The following is a 20501-nucleotide window of genomic DNA, read 5'->3' on the forward strand; positions in this document are numbered from 1 at the left end:
GGAAACACATGATTGAACTTCAAATCAATGCGAAGTAGGAAGCTTAGCTTCAAATCCATGCGAAACAAATGATTTACCTTCAAATACCTGTGGTTTAAATGAAATAGCTTCAAATGCAGGCGAAACAAACGAGTTAGCTTCAAATCCATGGGAAACACATGAGTTAGCTTCAAATCAATGCGAAGTAGAAGGCTTAGCTTCAAATCCATGCGAAACAAATGATTTACCTTCAAACACCTGCGGTTTAACTGAAATAGATTCAAATGCAGGCGAAACAAACGAGTTAGCTACAAATCCACGCCAAACACGTGATTTAGATTCAAATCAATGCGAAGTAGTAGGCTTACCTTCAAATCAATGCGAAACGATTGGTTCAGCTTCAAATACTTGTGACAAACACAATTTAGCTTCAACTGCATGCGAATCCATCGAGTACGCTTCAAATCCAAGAGAAACACATGATTTAACTTCAAATCAATGCGAACTAGTAGGCTTAGCTTCAAATCAATGCGAACTAGTAGGCTTAGCTTCAAATCAATGCGAAACAAATGCTTTAGCATCAAATACTTGTGACAAACATGATTTAGGTTCAACTGCATGCAAATCAAACGAGTTAGCTTCAAATCCCAGGGAAACACATGATTTAACTTCAAATCAATGGGACCAAGTAGGCTCAGATTCAAATCAATGCGAAACAAATGGTTTAACTTCAAAAACTTGTGATATTGATAATTTAGCTTCAACTCTATGCGAAACAAACGAATTAGCTTCAAATCCATGCGAAACACATGATTTAACTTCAAATGCTTGCGATATAAATAAAATAGTTTCAAATGCAGGCGAAACAATCGAGTAAGCTTCAAATCCATGCGAATCAAATGAGCTAGCTTCAAATCAATGCGAAGTAGACGGCTTAAATTCAAATCCATGCGAAACAAGTGGTTTAGCTTCAAATACTTGTGATGAACACGATTTAGAGTCAACTGCATTCGAATCAAACGAGTTAGCTTCAAATCCCAGGGAAACACATGATTTAACTTCAAATCAATGGGAACAAGTAGGCTCAGATTCAAATCAAAGCGAAACAAATGGTCTAGCATCAAATACTTGTGATGAACACGATTTAGCTTCAACTGCATGCGAATCAAACGAGTTAGTTTCAAATCCAAGAGAAACACATGATTTAACTTCAAATCAATGCGAAGTAGAAGGCTTAGCTTCAAATCGAAAGGAAACACATGATTTAACTTCAAATCAATGCGAAGTAGAAGGCTTAGCTTCAAATCCATGCGAAACACATGATTTAACTTCAAATGCTTGCGATTTAAATAAAATAGCTTCAAATGAAGGCGAAACAAACGAGTTAGCTTCAAATCCATGGGAAACACATGAGTTAGCTTCAAATCAATGCGAAGTAGAAGGCTTAGCTTCAAATCCATGCGAAACATATGGTTTAGCTTCAAATATTTGTGATAAACACGATTTAGAGTGAACTGCATGCGAATCTAACGAGTTAGCTTGAAATCCCAGGGAAACACATGATTGAACTTCAAATCAATGCGAAGTAGGAGGCTTAGCTTCAAATCCATGCGAAACAAATGATTTACATTCAAATACCTGCGGTTTAAATGAAATAGCTTCAAATGCAGGCGAAACAAACGAGTTAGCTGCAAATCCACGCCAAACACGTGATTTAGATTCAAATCAATGCGGAGTAGTAGGCTTAGCTTCAAATCAATGCGAAACAAATGGTTTAGCATCAAATACTTGTGACAAACATGATTTAGGTTCAACAGCATGCGAATCAAACGAGTTAGCTTCAAATCCCAGGGAAACACATGATTTAACTTCAAATCAATGCGAAGTAGACGGCTTAACTTCAAATCCATGCGAATCAAGTGGTTTAACTTCAAATACTTGTGATGAACACGATTTAGAGTCAACTGCATGCGAATCAAACGAGTTAGCTTCAAATCCCAGGAAAACACATGATTTAACTTCAAATCAATGCGAAGTAGGAAGCTTAGCTTCAAATCCATGCGAAACAAATGATTTACCTTCAAATACCTGTGGTTTAAATGAAATAGCTTCAAATGCAGGCGAAACAAACGAGTTAGCTTCAAATCCATGGGAAACACATGAGTTAGCTTCAAATCAATGCGAAGTAGAAGGCTTAGCTTCAAATCCATGCGAAACATATGGTTTAGCTTCAAATACTTGTGATAAACATGATTTAGCTTCAACTGCATGCGAATCAAAAGAGTTAGCTTCAAAACCAAGCGAAAAACATGATTTAACTTCAAATCAATGCGAAGTAGAAGGCTTAGCTTCAAATCCATGCGAAACAAATGATTTACCTTCAAACACCTGCGGTTTAACTGAAATAGATTCAAATGCAGGCGAAACAAACGAGTTAGCTACAAATCCACGCCAAACACGTGATTTAGATTCAAATCAATGCGAAGTAGTAGGCTTACCTTCAAATCAATGCGAAACGATTGGTTCAGCTTCAAATACTTGTGACAAACACGATTTAGCTTCAACTGCATGCGAATCCATCGAGTACGCTTCAAATCCAAGAGAAACACATGATTTAACTTCAAATCAATGCGAACTAGTAGGCTTAGCTTCAAATCAATGCGAACTAGTAGGCTTAGCTTCAAATCAATGCGAAACAAATGCTTTAGCATCAAATACTTGTGACAAACATGATTTAGATTCAACTGCATGCAAATCAAACGAGTTAGCTTCAAATCCCAGGGAAACACATGATTTAACTTCAAATCAATGGGACCAAGTAGGCTCAGATTCAAATCAATGCGAAACAAATGGTTTAACTTCAAAAACTTGTGATATTGATAATTTAGCTTCAACTCTATGCGAAACAAACGAATTAGCTTCAAATCCATGCGAAACACATGATTTAACTTCAAATGCTTGCGATATAAATAAAATAGTTTCAAATGCAGGCGAAACAATCGAGTAAGCTTCAAATCCATGCGAATCAAATGAGCTAGCTTCAAATCAATGCGAAGTAGAAGGCTTAACTTCAAATCCATGCGAACCATGTGGTTCAGCATCAAATACTTGTGATGAACACGATTTAGAGTCAACTGCATGCGAATCAAACGAATTAGCTTCAAGTACAAGGGAAACACATGATTTAACTTCAAATCAGTGCGAAGTAGACGGCTTAAATTCAAATCCATGCGAAACAAGTGGTTTAGCTTCAAATACTTGTGATGAACACGATTTAGAGTCAACTGCATTCGAATCAAACGAGTTAGCTTCAAATCCCAGGGAAACACATGATTTAACTTCAAATCAATGGGAACAAGTAGGCTCAGATTCAAATCAAAGCGAAACAAATGGTCTAGCATCAAATACTTGTGATGAATACGATTTAGCTTCAACTGCATGCGAATCAAACGAGTTAGTTTCAAATCCAAGAGAAACACATGATTTAACTTCAAATCAATGCGAAGTAGAAGGCTTAGCTTCAAATCGAAAGGAAACACATGATTTAACTTCAAATCAATGCGAAGTAGAAGGCTTAGCTTCAAATCCATGCGAAACACATGATTTAACTTCAAATGCTTGCAATTTAAATAAAATAGCTTCAAATGAAGGCGAAACAAACGAGTTAGCTTCAAATCCATGGGAAACACATGAGTTAGCTTCAAATCAATGCGAAGTAGAAGGCTTAGCTTCAAATCCATGCGAAACATATGGTTTAGCTTCAAATATTTGTGATAAACACGATTTAGAGTGAACTGCATGCGAATCTAACGAGTTAGCTTGAAATCCCAGGGAAACACATGATTGAACTTCAAATCAATGCGAAGTAGGAGGCTTAGCTTCAAATCCATGCGAAACAAATGATTTACCTTCAAATACCTGCGGTTTAAATGAAATAGCTTCAAATGCAGGCGAAACAAACGAGTTAGCTGCAAATCCACGCCAAACACGTGATTTAGATTCAAATCAATGCGGAGTAGTAGGCTTAGCTTCAAATCAATGCGAAACAAATGGTTTAGCATCAAATACTTGTGACAAACATGATTTAGGTTCAACAGCATGCGAATCAAACGAGTTAGCTTCAAATCCCAGGGAAACACATGATTTAACTTCAAATCAATGCGAAGTAGACGGCTTAACTTCAAATCCATGCGAATCAAGTGGTTTAACTTCAAATACTTGTGATGAACACGATTTAGAGTCAACTGCATGCGAATCAAACGAGTTAGCTTCAAATCCCAGGAAAACACATGATTTAACTTCAAATCAATGCGAAGTAGGAAGCTTAGCTTCAAATCCATGCGAAACAAATGATTTACCTTCAAATACCTGTGGTTTAAATGAAATAGCTTCAAATGCAGGCGAAACAAACGAGTTAGCTTCAAATCCATGGGAAATACATGAGTTAGCTTCAAATCAATGCGAAGTAGAAGGCTTAGCTTCAAATCCATGCGAAACATATGGTTTAGCTTCAAATACTTGTGATAAACATGATTTAGCTTCAACTGCATGCGAATCAAAAGAGTTAGCTTCAAAACCAAGCGAAAAACATGATTTAACTTCAAATCAATGCGAAGTAGAAGGCTTAGCTTCAAATCCATGCGAAACAAATGATTTACCTTCAAACACCTGCGGTTTAACTGAAATAGATTGAAATGCAGGCGAAACAAACGAGTTAGCTACAAATCCACGCCAAACACGTGATTTAGATTCAAATCAATGCGAAGTAGTAGGCTTACCTTCAAATCAATGCGAAACGATTGGTTCAGCTTCAAATACTTGTGACAAACACGATTTAGCTTCAACTGCATGCGAATCCATCGAGTACGCTTCAAATCCAAGAGAAACACATGATTTAACTTCAAATCAATGCGAACTAGTAGGCTTAGCTTCAAATCAATGCGAACTAGTAGGCTTAGCTTCAAATCAATGCGAAAAAATGGTTTAGCATCAAATACTTGTGACAAACATGATTTAGGTTCAACTGCATGCAAATCAAACGAGTTAGCTTCAAATCCCAGGGAAACACATGATTTAACTTCAAATCAATGGGACCAAGTAGGCTCAGATTCAAATCCATGCGAAACACATGATTTAACTTCAAATGCTTGCGATATAAATAAAATAGTTTCAAATGCAGGCGAAACAATCGAGTAAGCTTCAAATCCATGCGAATCAAATGAGCTAGCTTCAAATCAATGCGAAGTAGAAGGCTTAACTTCAAATCCATGCGAACCATGTGGTTCAGCATCAAATACTTGTGATGAACACGATTTAGAGTCAACTGCATGCGAATCAAACGAATTAGCTTCAAGTACAAGGGAAACACATGATTTAACTTCAAATCAGTGCGAAGTAGACGGCTTAAATTCAAATCCATGCGAAACAAGTGGTTTAGCTTCAAATACTTGTGATGAACACGATTTAGAGTCAACTGCATTCGAATCAAACGAGTTAGCTTCAAATCCCAGGGAAACACATGATTTAACTTCAAATCAATGGGAACAAGTAGGCTCAGATTCAAATCAAAGCGAAACAAATGGTCTAGCATCAAATACTTGTGATGAACACGATTTAGCTTCAACTGCATGCGAATCAAACGAGTTAGTTTCAAATCCAAGAGAAACACATGATTTAACTTCAAATCAATGCGAAGTAGAAGGCTTAGCTTCAAATCGAAAGGAAACACATGATTTAACTTCAAATCAATGCGAAGTAGAAGGCTTAGCTTCAAATCCATGCGAAACACATGATTTAACTTCAAATGCTTGCGATTTAAATAAAATAGCTTCAAGTGAAGGCGAAACAAACGAGTTAGCTTCAAATCCATGGGAAACACATGAGTTAGCTTCAAATCAATGCGAAGTAGAAGGCTTAGCTTCAAATCCATGCGAAACATATGGTTTAGCTTCAAATATTTGTGATAAACACGATTTAGAGTGAACTGCATGCGAATCTAACGAGTTAGCTTGAAATCCCAGGGAAACACATGATTGAACTTCAAATCAATGCGAAGTAGGAGGCTTAGCTTCAAATCCATGCGAAACAAATGATTTACCTTCAAATACCTGCGGTTTAAATGAAATAGCTTCAAATGCAGGCGAAACAAACGAGTTAGCTGCAAATCCACGCCAAACACGTGATTTAGATTCAAATCAATGCGGAGTAGTAGGCTTAGCTTCAAATCAATGCGAAACAAATGGTTTAGCATCAAATACTTGTGACAAACATGATTTAGGTTCAACAGCATGCGAATCAAACGAGTTAGCTTCAAATCCCAGGGAAACACATGATTTAACTTCAAATCAATGCGAAGTAGACGGCTTAACTTCAAATCCATGCGAATCAAGTGGTTTAACTTCAAATACTTGTGATGAACACGATTTAGAGTCAACTGCATGCGAATCAAACGAGTTAGCTTCAAATCCCAGGAAAACACATGATTTAACTTCAAATCAATGCGAAGTAGGAAGCTTAGCTTCAAATCCATGCGAAACAAATGATTTACCTTCAAATACCTGTGGTTTAAATGAAATAGCTTCAAATGCAGGCGAAACAAACGAGTTAGCTTCAAATCCATGGGAAACACATGAGTTAGCTTCAAATCAATGCGAAGTAGAAGGCTTAGCTTCAAATCCATGCGAAACATATGGTTTAGCTTCAAATACTTGTGATAAACATGATTTAGCTTCAACTGCATGCGAATCAAAAGAGTTAGCTTCAAAACCAAGCGAAAAACATGATTTAACTTCAAATCAATGCGAAGTAGAAGGCTTAGCTTCAAATCCATGCGAAACAAATGATTTACCTTCAAACACCTGCGGTTTAACTGAAATAGATTCAAATGCAGGCGAAACAAACGAGTTAGCTACAAATCCACGCCAAACACGTGATTTAGATTCAAATCAATGCGAAGTAGTAGGCTTACCTTCAAATCAATGCGAAACGATTGGTTCAGCTTCAAATACTTGTGACAAACACGATTTAGCTTCAACTGCATGCGAATCCATCGAGTACGCTTCAAATCCAAGAGAAACACATGATTTAACTTCAAATCAATGCGAACTGGTAGGCTTAGCTTCAAATCAATGCGAACTAGTAGGCTTAGCTTCAAATCAATGCGAAACAAATGGTTTAGCATCAAATACTTGTGACAAACATGATTTAGGTTCAACTGCATGCAAATCAAACGAGTTAGCTTCAAATCCCAGGGAAACACATGATTTAACTTCAAATCAATGGGACCAAGTAGGCTCAGATTCAAATCAATGCGAAACAAATGGTTTAACTTCAAAAACTTGTGATATTGATAATTTAGCTTCAACTCTATGCGAAACAAACGAATTAGCTTCAAATCCATGCGAAACACATGATTTAACTTCAAATGCTTGCGATATAAATAAAATAGTTTCAAATGCAGGCGAAACAATCGAGTAAGCTTCAAATCCATGCGAATCAAATGAGCTAGCTTCAAATCAATGCGATGTAGAAGGCTTAACTTCAAATCCATGCGAACCATGTGGTTCAGCATCAAATACTTGTGATGAACACGATTTAGAGTCAACTGCATGCGAATCAAACGAATTAGCTTCAAGTACAAGGGAAACATATGATTTAACTTCAAATCAGTGCGAAGTAGACGGCTTAAATTCAAATCCATGCGAAACAAGTGGTTTAGCTTCAAATACTTGTGATGAACACGATTTAGAGTCAACTGCATTCGAATCAAACGAGTTAGCTTCAAATCCCAGGGAAACACATGAATTAACTTCAAATCAATGGGAACAAGTAGGCTCAGATTCAAATCAATGCGAAACATATGGTTTAGCTTCAAATACTTGTGATAAACATGATTTAGTTTCAACTGCATGCGAATCCATCGAGTACGCTTCAAATCCAAGAGAAACACATGATTTAACTTCAAATCAATGCGAACTAGTAGGCTTAGTTTCAAATCAATCCGAACTAGTACGCTTAGCTTCAAATCAATGCGAAACAAATGGTTTAGCATCAAATACTTGTGACAAACATGATTTAGGTTCAACTGCACGCGAATCAAACGAGTTAGCTTCAAATCCCAGGGAAACACATGATTTAACTTCAAATCAATGGGAACAAGTAGGCACAGATTCAAATCAATGCGAAACAAATGGTTTAACTTCAAATACTTGCGGTTTAAATGAAATAGCTTTAATTGCAGGCGAAACAAACGAGTTAGCTTCAAGTCCATGCGAAACACATGATTCAGCTTCAAATCAATGCGAAGTAGTAGGCTTAGCATCAAATCAATGCGAAACAAATGGATTAACTTCAAATACTTGTGATAAACATGATTTAGTTTCAACTGCATGCGAATCAAACGAGTTAGCTTCAAATCCCAGGGAAACACATGATTTAACATCAAATCAATGCGAAGTAGAAGGCTTTGCTTCAAATCCATGCGAAACAAATGATTAACCTTCAAATACTTGCGGTTTAAATGAAATAGCTTAAAATGCAAGCGAAACAAACGAGTTAGCTCCAAGTCCATGAGAAACACATGATTCAGCTTCAAATCAATGCGAAGTAGTAGGCTTAGCTTCAAATCAATGCGAAACATATGGTTTAGCTTCAAGTACTTGTGATAAACATGATTTAGCTTCAACTGCATGCGAATCAAAAGAGTTAGATTGAATTCCGAGGGAAACACATGATTTAACTTCAAATCAATTCGAAGTAGGCGGCTTAACTTCAAATCCATGCGAAACAAGTGGTTTAGCTTCAAATACTTGTGATGAACACGATTTAGAGTCAACTGCATGCGAATCAAACGAGTTAGCTTCAAATTCCACGAAAACAGATGATTTAACTTCAAATCAATGCGAAGTAGGAGGCTTAGCTTCAAATCCATGCGAAACAAATGATTTACCTTCAAATACCTGCGGTTTAAATGAAATAGCTTTAATTGCAGGCGAAACAAACGTGTTAGCTTCAAGTCCATGCGAAACACATCATTCAGCTTCAAATCAATGCGAAGTATTAGGCTTAGCTTCAAATCAATACGAAACAAATGGTTTAGCTTCAAATACTTGTGATAAACATGATTTAGCTTCAACTGCATGCGAACCGAAAGCGTTCTCTTCAAATCTGAGAGAAACACATGATTTAACTTCAAATCAATGCGAACTAGTAGGCTTAGCTTCAAATCAATGCGAAACAAATGATTTAGCTTCAAATACTTGTGTTAAACATGATTTAGATTCAACTGCATTCGAATCAAACGAGTTAGCTCCAAATACAATGGAAACACATGATTTAAATTCAAATCAATGCAAAGTAGTAGGCTTAGCTTCAAATCAATGCGAAACAAATGGTTTGGGTTCAGATACTTTTAATAAACATGATTTAGCTTCAACTGCATGCGATCCAAACGAGTTAGCTTCAAATCCAAGAGAAACACATGATATTAACTTCAAATCAATGCGAAGTAGAAGGCTTAGCTTCAAATCCATGCGAAACAAATGATTTACCTTCAAATACCTGCGGTTTAAATGAAATAGTTTCAAATGCAGGCGAAAAAACGAGTTAGCACCAAATCCATGCGAAACACATGATTTAGCTTCAAATCAATATGAAGTAGAAGGCCTAACTTCAAATCCATGCGAAACAAGTGGTTTAGCTTAAAATACTTGTGATAAACGCGATTTAGAGTCAACTGCGTGCGAATCAAACGAGTTAGTTTCAAATCCCAGGAAAACACATGATTTAACTTCAAATCAATGCGAAGTAGGAGGCTTAGCTTCAAATCCATGCTAAACAAATGATTTACCTTCAAATACCTGCGGTTTAAATGAAATAGCTTCAAAAGCAGGCGAAACAAACGAGTTAGCTTCAAATCCATGCGAAACGCATGAGTTAGCTTCAAATCAATGCGAAGTAGAAGGCTTAGCTTCAAATCCATGAGAAACAAATGGTTTAGCTTCAAATACTTGTGATGAACACGGTTTAGAGTCAACTGCATGCGAATCAAACGAGTTAGCTTCAAATCCAAGGGAAACACATGATTTAACTTCAAATCAATGCGAAGTAGTAGGCATAGTTCCAAATCAATGCGAAACAAATGATTTAACTTCAAATACTTGTGATAAACACTATTTAGAGTCAACTGCATGCGAATCAAACGAGTTAGCTTCAAATCCCAGGGAAACACATGATTTAACTTCAAATCAATGCGAAGTGGAAGGCTTAGCTTCAAATCCATGCGAAACAAATGGTTTAGCTTCAAATACTTGTGATGAACACGATTTAGAGTCAACTGCATGCGAATCAAACGAGTTAGCTTCAAATACAATGGAAACACATGATTTAAATTCAAATCAATGCGAAGTAGTAGGCTTAACTTCAAATCCATGCGAAACAAGTGGTTTAGCTTCAAATACTTGTGATGAACACGATTTAGAGTCAACTGCATGCGAATCAAACGTGTTAGCTTCAAATCCCAGGACAACACATGATTTAACTTCAAATCAATGCGAAGTAGAAGGCTTAACTTCAAATCCATGCGAAACAAGTGGTTTAGCTTCAAATACTTGTGATGAACACGATTTAGAGTCAACTGCGTGCGAATCAAACGAGTTAATTTCAAATCCCAAGAAAACACATGATTTAACTTCAAATCAATGCGAAGTAGGAGGCTTAGCTTCAAATCCATTCTAAACAAATGATTCACCTTCAAATACCTGCGGTTTAAATGAAATAGCTTCAAAAGCAGGCGAAACAAACGAGTTAGCTTCAAATCCATGCGAAAAACTTGAGTTAGCTTCAAATCAATGCGAAGTAGAAGGCTTAGCATCAAATCCATGAGAAACAAATGGTTTAGCTTCAAATACTTGTGATGAACACGTTTTAGAGTCAACTGCATGCGAATCAAACGAGTTAGCTTCAAATCCAAGGGAACACATGATTTAACTTCAAATCAATGCGAAGTAGTAGGCTTAGCTCCAAATCAAAGCGAAACAAATGATTTAACTTGAAATACTTGTGATAAACACTATTTAGAGTCAACAGCATGCGAATCAAACGAGTTAGCTTCAAATCCCAGGGAAACACATGATTTAACTTCAAATCAATGCGAAGTGGAAGGCTTAGCTTCAAATGCATGCGAAACAAATGATTTACCTTCAAATACCTGCGGTTTAAATGAAATAGTTTCAAATGCAGGCGAAAAAAACGAGTTAGCACCAAATCCATGCGAAACACATGATTTAGCTTCAAATCAATATGAATTAGAAGGCTTAACTTCAAATCCAGGCGAAACAAGTGGTTTAGCTTCAAATACTAGTGATAAACGCGATTTAGAGTCAACTGCGTGCGAATCAAACGAGTTAGTTTCAAATCCCAGGAAAACACATGATTTAACTTCAAATCAATGCGAAGTAGGAGGCTTCGTTTCAAATCCATGCTAAACAAATGATTTACCTTCAAATACCTGCGGTTTAAATGAAATAGCTTCAAAAGCAGGCGAAAAAACGAGTTAGCACCAAATTCATGCGAAACACATGATTTAGCTTCAAATCAATATGAAGTAGAAGGCTTAACTTCAAATCCATGCGAAACAAGTGGTTTAGCTTCAAATACTTGTGATAAACGCGATTTAGAGTCAACTGCGTGCGAATCAAACGAGTTAGTTTCAAATCCCAGGAAAACACATGATTTAACTTCAAATCAATGCGAAGTAGGAGGCTTAGCTTCAAATCCATGCTAAACAAATGATTTACCTTCAAATACCTGCGGTTTAAATGAAATAGCTTCAAAAGCAGGCGAAACAAACGAGTTAGCTTCAAATCCCAGGACAACACATGATTTAATTCAAATCAATGCGAAGTAGAAGGCTTAGCCTCAAATCCATGCCAAACAAACGTTTTACCTTCAAATACCTGCACTTTAAATGAAATAGCTTCAAATGCAGGCGAAACAAACGAGTTAGCTACAAATCCACGCGAAACAAGTGATATAGATTCAAATCAATGCGAAGTAGTAGGCTTAGCTTCAAATCAATGCGAAACGATTGGTTTAGCTACAAATACTTGTGATAAACACGATTTAGCTTCAACTGCATGCGAATCCATCGAGTTCGCTGCAAATCCAAGAGAAACACATGATTTAACATTAAATCAATGCGAAGTAGTAGGCTTAACTTCAAATCAATGGGAAACAAATGGTTTAGCTTCAAATACTTGTGATAAACATGATTTAGTTTCAACTGCATGCGATTCAAACGAGTTAGCTTCAAATAACAGGGTAACACATGATTTAAATTCAAATCGATGCGAAGTATTAGGCTTAGCTTTAAATCAATGCGAAACAAATGGTTTAGCTTCAAATACTTGTGATAAACATGATTTAGCTTCAACTGCATGCGAACCGAAAGCGTTCTCTTCAAATCTGAAGAAAAAGAAACACATGATTTAACTTCAAATCAATGCGAACTAGTAGGCTTAGCTTCAAATCAATGCGAACAAATGATTTAGCTTCAAATACTTGTGTTAAACATGATTTAGATTCAACTGCATTCGAATCAACGAGTTAGCTCCAAATACAATGGAAACACATGATTTAAATTCAAATCAATGCGAAGTAGTAGGCTTAGCTTCAAATCAATGCGAAACAAATGATTTAACTTCAAATACTTGTGATAAACACTATTTAGAGTCAACTGCATGCGAATCAAACGAGTTAGCTTCAAATCCCAGGGAAACACATGACTTAACTTCAAATCAATGCGGAGTGGAAGGCTTAGCTTCAAATCCATGCGAAAAAAATGGTTTAGCTTCAAATACTTGTGATGACACGATTTAGAGTCAACTGCATGCGAATCAAACGAGTTAGCTTCAAATACAATGGAAACACATGATTTAAATTCAAATCAATGCGAAGTGGAAGGCTTAGATTCAAATGCATGCGAAACAAATGATTTACCTTCAAATACCTGCGGTTTAAATGAAATAGTTTCAAATGCAGGCGAAAAAAAGGAGTTAGCACCAAATCCATGCGAAAACACATGATTTAGCTTCAAATCAATATGAAGTAGAAGGCTTAACTTCAAGTCCAGGCGAACCAAGTGGTTTAGCTTCAAATACTAGTGATAAACGCGATTTAGAGTCAACTGCGTGCGAATCAAACGAGTTAGTTTCAAATCCCAGGAAAACACATGATTTAACTTCAAATCAATGCGAAGTAGGAGGCTTCGTTTCAAATCCATGCTATACAAATGATTTACCTTCAAATACCTGCGGTTTAATGAAATAGCTTCAAAAGCAGGCGAAAAAACGAGTTAGCACCAAATTCATGCGAAACGCATGATTTAGCTTCAAATCAATATGAAGTAGAAGGCTTAACTTCAAATCCATGCGAAACAAGTGGTTTAGCTTCAAATACTTGTGATAAACGCGATTAGAGTCAACTGCGTGCGAATCAAACGAGTTAGTTTCAAAGCCCAGGAAAACACATGATTTAACTTCAAATCAATGCGAAGTAGGAGGCTTAGCTTCAAATCCATGCTAAACAAATGATTTACCTTCAAATACCTGCGGTTTAAATGAAATAGCTTCAAAAGCACGCGAGAACAAACGAGTTAGCTTCAAATCCAGGACAACACATGATTTAACTTCAAATCAATGCGAAGTAGAAGCTTAGCTTCAAATCCATGAGAAACAAATGGTTTAGCTTCAAATACTTGTGATGAACACGTTTTAGAGTCAACTGCATGCGAATCAAACGAGTTAGCTTCAAATCCAAGGAAACACATGATTTAACTTCAATCAATGCGAAGTAGTAGGCTTAGCTCCAAATCAATGCGAACAAATGATTTAACTTCAAATACATGTGATAAACACTATTTAGAGTCAACTGCATGCGAATCAAACGAGATAGCTTCAAATCCCAGGGAAACACATGATTTAACTTCAAATCAATGCGAAGTGGAAGGCTTAGCTTCAATGCATGCGAAACAAATGGTTTGGCTTCAAATACTTATGATGAACACGATTTAGAGTCAACTGCATGCGAATCAAACGAGTTAGCTTCAAATACAATGGAAACACATGATTTAAATTCAAATCAATGCGAAGTGGAAGGCTTAGCTTCAATGCATGCGAAACAAATGATTTACCTTCAAATACCTGCGGTTTAAATGAAATAGTTTCAAATGCAGGCGAAAAAAGAGAGTTAGCACCAAATCCATGCGAAACACATGATTTAGCTTCAAATCAATATGAAGTAGTAGCTTAGCTTCAATCAATGCGGAACATATGGTTTCTCTTCAAATACTTGTGATAAACATGATTTAGCTTCAACTGCATGCGAATCGAACGAGTTAGCTTCAAACCCAAGGGAAACACATGATTTAACTTCATTTCAATGCGAAGTAGTAGGCTTAGCTTCAAATCAATGCGGAACATATGGTTTCGCTTCAAATACTTGTGATAAACATGATTTAGTTTCAACTGCATGCGAATTAAACGAGTTAGCTTCAAATCCCAGGGAAACACATGTTTTAACTTCAATCAATGCGAAGTAGTAGGCTTAGCTTCAAATCAATGCGAAACAAATGGTTTAGCTTCAACTACTTGTGATAAACATGATTTAGCTTCAACTGCATGCGAAACAAACAAGTTAGCTTGAAATCCAAGAGAAACACATGATTTAACTTCAAATCAATGCGAAGTAGTAGGCTTAGCTTCAAATCAATGCGAAACAATGGTTAGCTTCAACTACTTGTGGTAAACATGATTTAGCTTCAACTGCAAGCGAATCAAACGAGTTTTTAATCAAATCCAAGAGAAACACATGATTTAACTTCAAATCAATGCGAAGTAGTAGGCTTAGCTTCAAATCAATGCGGAACATATGGTTTCTCTTCAAATACTTGTGATAAACATGATTTAGCTTCAACTGCATGCGAATCGAACGAGTTAGCTTCAAATCCAGGGGAAACACATGATTTAACTTCATTTCAATGCGAAGTAGTAGGCTTAGCTTCAAATCAATGCGGAACATATGGTTTCGCTTCAAATACTTGTGATAAACATGATTTAGTTTCAACTGCATGCGAATTAAACGAGTTAGCTTCAAATCCCAGGGAAACACATGTTTTAACTTCAAATCAATGCGAAGTAGTAGGCTTAGCTTCAAATCAATGCGAAACAAATGGTTTGGATTCAGATACTTGTGATAAACTTGATTTAGCTTCAACTGCATGCGAAACAAACGAGTTAGCTTGAAATCCAAGAGAAACACATGATTTAACTTCAAATCAATGCGAAGTAGGAGGCTTAGCTTCAAATCATGCTAAACAAATGATTACCTTCAATTACCTGCGGTTTAAATGAAATAGCTTCAAAAGCAGGCGAAACAAACGAGTTAGCTTCAAATCCATGCGAAACGCATGAGTTAGCTTCAAATCAATGCGAAGTAGAAGGCTTAGCTTCAAATCCATGAGAAACAAATGGTTTAGCTTCAAATACTTGTGATGAACACGTTTTAGAGTCAACTGCATGCGAATCAAACGAGTTAGCTTCAAATCCAAGGGAAACACATGATTTAACTTCAAATCAATGCGAAGTGGAAGGCTTAGCTTCAAATCCATGCGAAACAAATGTTTAGCTTCAAATACTTGTGATGAACACGATTTAGAGTCAACTGCATGCGAATCAAACGAGTTAGCTTCAAATACAATGGAAACACATGATTTAAATTCAATCAATGCGAAGTGGAAGGCTTAGCTTCAAATGTATGCGAAACAAATGATTTACCTTCAAATACCTGCGGTTTAAATGAAATAGTTTCAAATGCAGGCGAAAAAAAGGAGTTAGCACCAAATCCATGCGAAACACATGATTAGCTTCAAATCAATATGAAGTAGTAGGCTTAGCTTCAAATCAATGCGGAACATATGGTTTCTCTTCAAATACTTGTGATAAACATGATTTAGCTTCAACTGCATGCGAATCGAACGAGTTAGCTTCAAACCCAAGGGAAACACATGATTTAACTTCATTTCAATGCGAAGTAGTAGGCTTAGCTTCAAATCAATGCGGAACATATGGTTTCGCTTCAACTACTTGTGATAAACATGATTTAGTTTCAACTGCATGCGAATCAAACGAGTTAGCTTCAAATCCCAGGGAAACACATGTTTTAACTTCAAATCATGCGAAGTAGTAGGCTTAGCTTCAAATCAATGCGAAACAAATGGTTTAGCTTCAACTACTTGTGATAACATGATTTAGCTTCAACTGCAATGCGAAACAAACAAGTTAGCTTGAAATCCAAGAGAACACATGATTTAACTTCAAATCAATGCGAAGTAGTAGGCTTAGCTTCAAATCAATGCGAAACAAATGTTTAGCTTCAACTACTTGTGATAAACATGATTTAGCTTCAACTGCATGCGAATCGAACGAGCTAGCTTCACATCCAAGGAAAACACATGCTTCAGCTTCAAATCAATGCGAAGTAGTAGGCTTAGCTTCAAATCAATGCGAAACAAATGGTTCTGCTTCAAATACTTGTGATAAACATGATTTAGCTTCAACTGCAAGCGAATCAAACGAGTTTTTAATCAAATCCAAGAGAAACACATGATTTAACTTCAATCAATGCGAAGTAGTAGGTTTAGCTTCAAATCAATGCGGAACATATGGTTTCTCTTCAAATACTTGTGATAAACATGATTTAGCTTCAACTGCATGCGAATCGAACGAGTTAGCTTCAAATCCAAGGGAAACACATGATTTAACTTCATTTCAATGCGAAATAGTAGGCTTAGCTTCAAATCAATGCGGAAACATATGGTTTCGCTTCAAATACTTGTGATAAACATGATTTAGCTTCAACTGCAAGCGAATCAAACGAGTTTTTAATCAAATCCAAGAGAAACACATGATTTAACTTCAATCAATGCGAAGTAGTAGGCTTAGCTTCAAATCAATGCGGAACATATGGTTTCTCTTCAAATACTTGTGATAAACATGATTTAGCTTCAACTGCATGCGAATCGAAACGAGTTTAGCTTCAAATCCAAGGGAAACACATGATTTAACTTCATTTCAATGCGAAGTAGTAGGCTTAGCTTCAAATCAATGCGGAACATATGGTTTCGCTTCAAATACTTGTGATAAACATGATTTAGTTTCAACTGCATGCGAATTAAACGAGTTAGCTTCAAATCCCAGGGAAACACATGTTTTAACTTCAAATCAATGCGAAGTAGTAGGCTTAGCTTCAAATCAATGCGAAACAAATGGTTTGGATTCAGATACTTGTGATAAACTTGATTTAGCTTCAACTGCATGCGAAACAAACGAGTTAGCTTGAAATCCAAGAGAAACACATGATTTAACTTCAAATCAATGCGAAGTAGGAGGCTTAGCTTCAAATCCATGCTAAACAAATGATTACCTTCAATTACCTGCGGTTTAAATGAAATAGCTTCAAAAGCAGGCGAAACAAACGAGTTAGCTTCAAATCCATGCGAAACGCATGAGTTAGCTTCAAATCAATGCGAAGTAGAAGGCTTAGCTTCAAATCCATGAGAAACAAATGGTTTAGCTTCAAATACTTGTGATGAACACGTTTTAGAGTCAACTGCATGCGAATCAAACGAGTTAGCTTCAAATCCAGGGAAACACATGATTTAACTTCAAATCAATGCGAAGTAGTAGGCTTAGCTCCAAATCAATGCGAAACACAATGATTTAACTTCAAATACTTGTGATAAACACTATTTAGAGTCAACTGCATGCGAATCAAACGAGTTAGCTTCAAATCCCAGGGAAACAAATGACTTAACTTCAAATCAATGCGAAGTGGAAGGCTTAGCTTCAAATCCATGCGAAACAAATGGTTTAGCTTCAAATACTTGTGATGAACACGATTTAGACTCAACTGCATGCGAATCAAACGAGTTAGCTTCAAATACAATGGAAACACATGATTTAAATTCAAATCAATGCGAAGTGGAAGGCTTAGCTTCAAATGCATGCGAAACAAATGATTTACCTTCAAATACCTGCGGTTTAAATGAAATAGTTTCAAATGCAGGCGAAAAAAAGGAGTTAGCACAAATCCATGCGAAACACATGATTTAGCTTCAAATCAATATGAAGTAGAAGGCTTAACTTCAAATCCAGGCGAAACAAGTGGTTTAGCTTCAAATACTAGTGATAAACGCGATTTAGAGTCAACTGCGTGCGAATCAAACGAGTTAGTTTCAAATCCCAGGAAAACACATGATTTAACTTCAAATCAATGCGAAGTAGGAGGCTTCGTTTCAAATCCATGCTAAACAAATGATTTACCTTCAAATACCTGCGGTTTAAATGAAATAGCTTCAAAAGCAGGCGAAAAAACGAGTTAGCACCAAATTCATGCGAAACACATGATTTAGCTTCAAATCAATATGAAGTAGAAGGCTTAACTTCAAATCCATGCGAAACAAGTGGTTTAGCTTCAAATACTTGTGATAAACGCGATTTAGAGTCAACTGCGTGCGAATCAAACGAGTTAGTTTCAAATCCCAGGAAAACACATGATTTAACTTCAAATCAATGCGAAGTAGGAGGCTTAGCTTCAATCCATGCTAAACAAATGATTTACCTTCAAATACTGCGGTTTAAATGAAATAGCTTCAAAGCACGCGAAACAAACGAGTTAGCTTCAAATCCCAGGACAACACATGATTTAACTTCAAATCAATGCGAAGTAGAAGGCTTAGCTTCAAATCCATGAGAAACAAATGGTTTAGCTTCAAATACTTGTGATGAACACGTTTTAGAGTCAACTGCATGCGAATCAAACGAGTTAGCTTCAAATCCAAGGGAAACACATGATTTAACTTCAAAACAATGCGAAGTAGTAGGCTTAGCTCCTAATCCATGCTAAACAAATGATTTACCTTCATATTACCTGCGGTTTAAATGAAATAGCTTCAAAAGCAGGCGAAACAAACGAGTTAGCTTCAAATCCATGCGAAACGCATGAGTTAGCTTCAAATCAATGCGAAGTAGAAGGCTTAGCTTCAAATCCATGAGAAACAAATGGTTTAGCTTCAAATACTTGTGATGAACACGTTTTAGAGTCAACTGCATGCGAATTCAAACGAGTTAGCTTCAAATCCAAGGAAACACATGATTTAATTTCAAATCAATGCGAAGTAGTAGGCTTAGCTCCAAATCAATGCGAAACAAATGATTTAACTTCAAATACATGTGATAAACACTATTTAGAGTCAACTGCATGCGAATCAAACGAGTTAGCTTCAAATCCAGGGAAACACATGACTTAACTTCAAATCAATGCGAAGTGGAAGCCTTAGCTTCAAATCCATGCGAAACAAATGGTTTAGCTTCAAATACTTGTGATGAACACGATTTAGAGTCAACTGCATGCGAATCAAACGAGTTAGCTTCAAATACAATGGAAACACATGATTTAAATTCAAATCAATGCGGAAGTGGAAGGCTTAGCTTCAAATGCATGCGAAACAAATGATTTACCTTCAAATACCTGCGGTTTAAATGAAATAGTTTCAAATGCAGGCGAAAAAAAGGAGTTAGCACCAAGTCCATGCGAAACACATGATTTAGCTTCAAATCAATATGAAGTAGAAGGCTTAACTTCAAATCCAGGCGAAACAAGTGGTTTAGCTTCAAATACTAGTGATAAACGCGATTTAGAGTCAACTGCGTGCGAATCAAACGAGTTAGTTTCAAATCCCAGGAAAACACATGATTTAACTTCAAATCAATGCGAAGTAGGAGGCTTCGTTTCAAATCCATGCTAAACAAATGATTTACCTTCAAATACCTGCGGTTTAAATGAAATAGCTTCAAAAGCAGGCGAAAAAACGAGTTAGCACCAATTCATGCGAAACACATGATTTAGCTTCAAATCAATATGAAGTAGAAGGCCGAACTTCAAATCCCATGCGAAACAAGTGGTTTAGCTTCAAATACTTGTGATAAACGCGATTTAGAGTCAACTGCGTGCGAATCAAACGAGTTAGTTTCAAATCCCAGGAAACACATGATTTAACTTCAAATCAATGCGAAGTAGGAGGCTTAGCTTCAAATCCATGCTAAACAAATGATTTACCTTCAAATACCTGCGGTTTAAATGAATAGCTTCAAAAGCACGCGAAACAAACGAGTTAGCTTCAAATCCCAGGACAACACATGATTTAACTTCAAATCAATGCGAAGTAGAAGGCTTAGCTTCAAATCCATGAGAAACAAATGGTTTAGCTTCAAATACTTGTGATGAACACGTTTTAGAGTCAACTGCATGCGAATCAAACGAGTTAGCTTCAAATCCAAGGGAAACACATGATTTAACTTCAAAACAATGCGAAGTAGTAGGCTTAGCTCCAAATCAATGCGAAACAAATGATTTAACTTCAAATACTTGTGATAAACACTATTTAGAGTCAACTGCATGCGAATCAA

This window comes from Megalopta genalis, unplaced genomic scaffold (assembly GCF_051020955.1).
Source record: "Megalopta genalis isolate 19385.01 unplaced genomic scaffold, iyMegGena1_principal scaffold0499, whole genome shotgun sequence".
Taxonomy (NCBI): domain Eukaryota; kingdom Metazoa; phylum Arthropoda; class Insecta; order Hymenoptera; family Halictidae; genus Megalopta; species Megalopta genalis.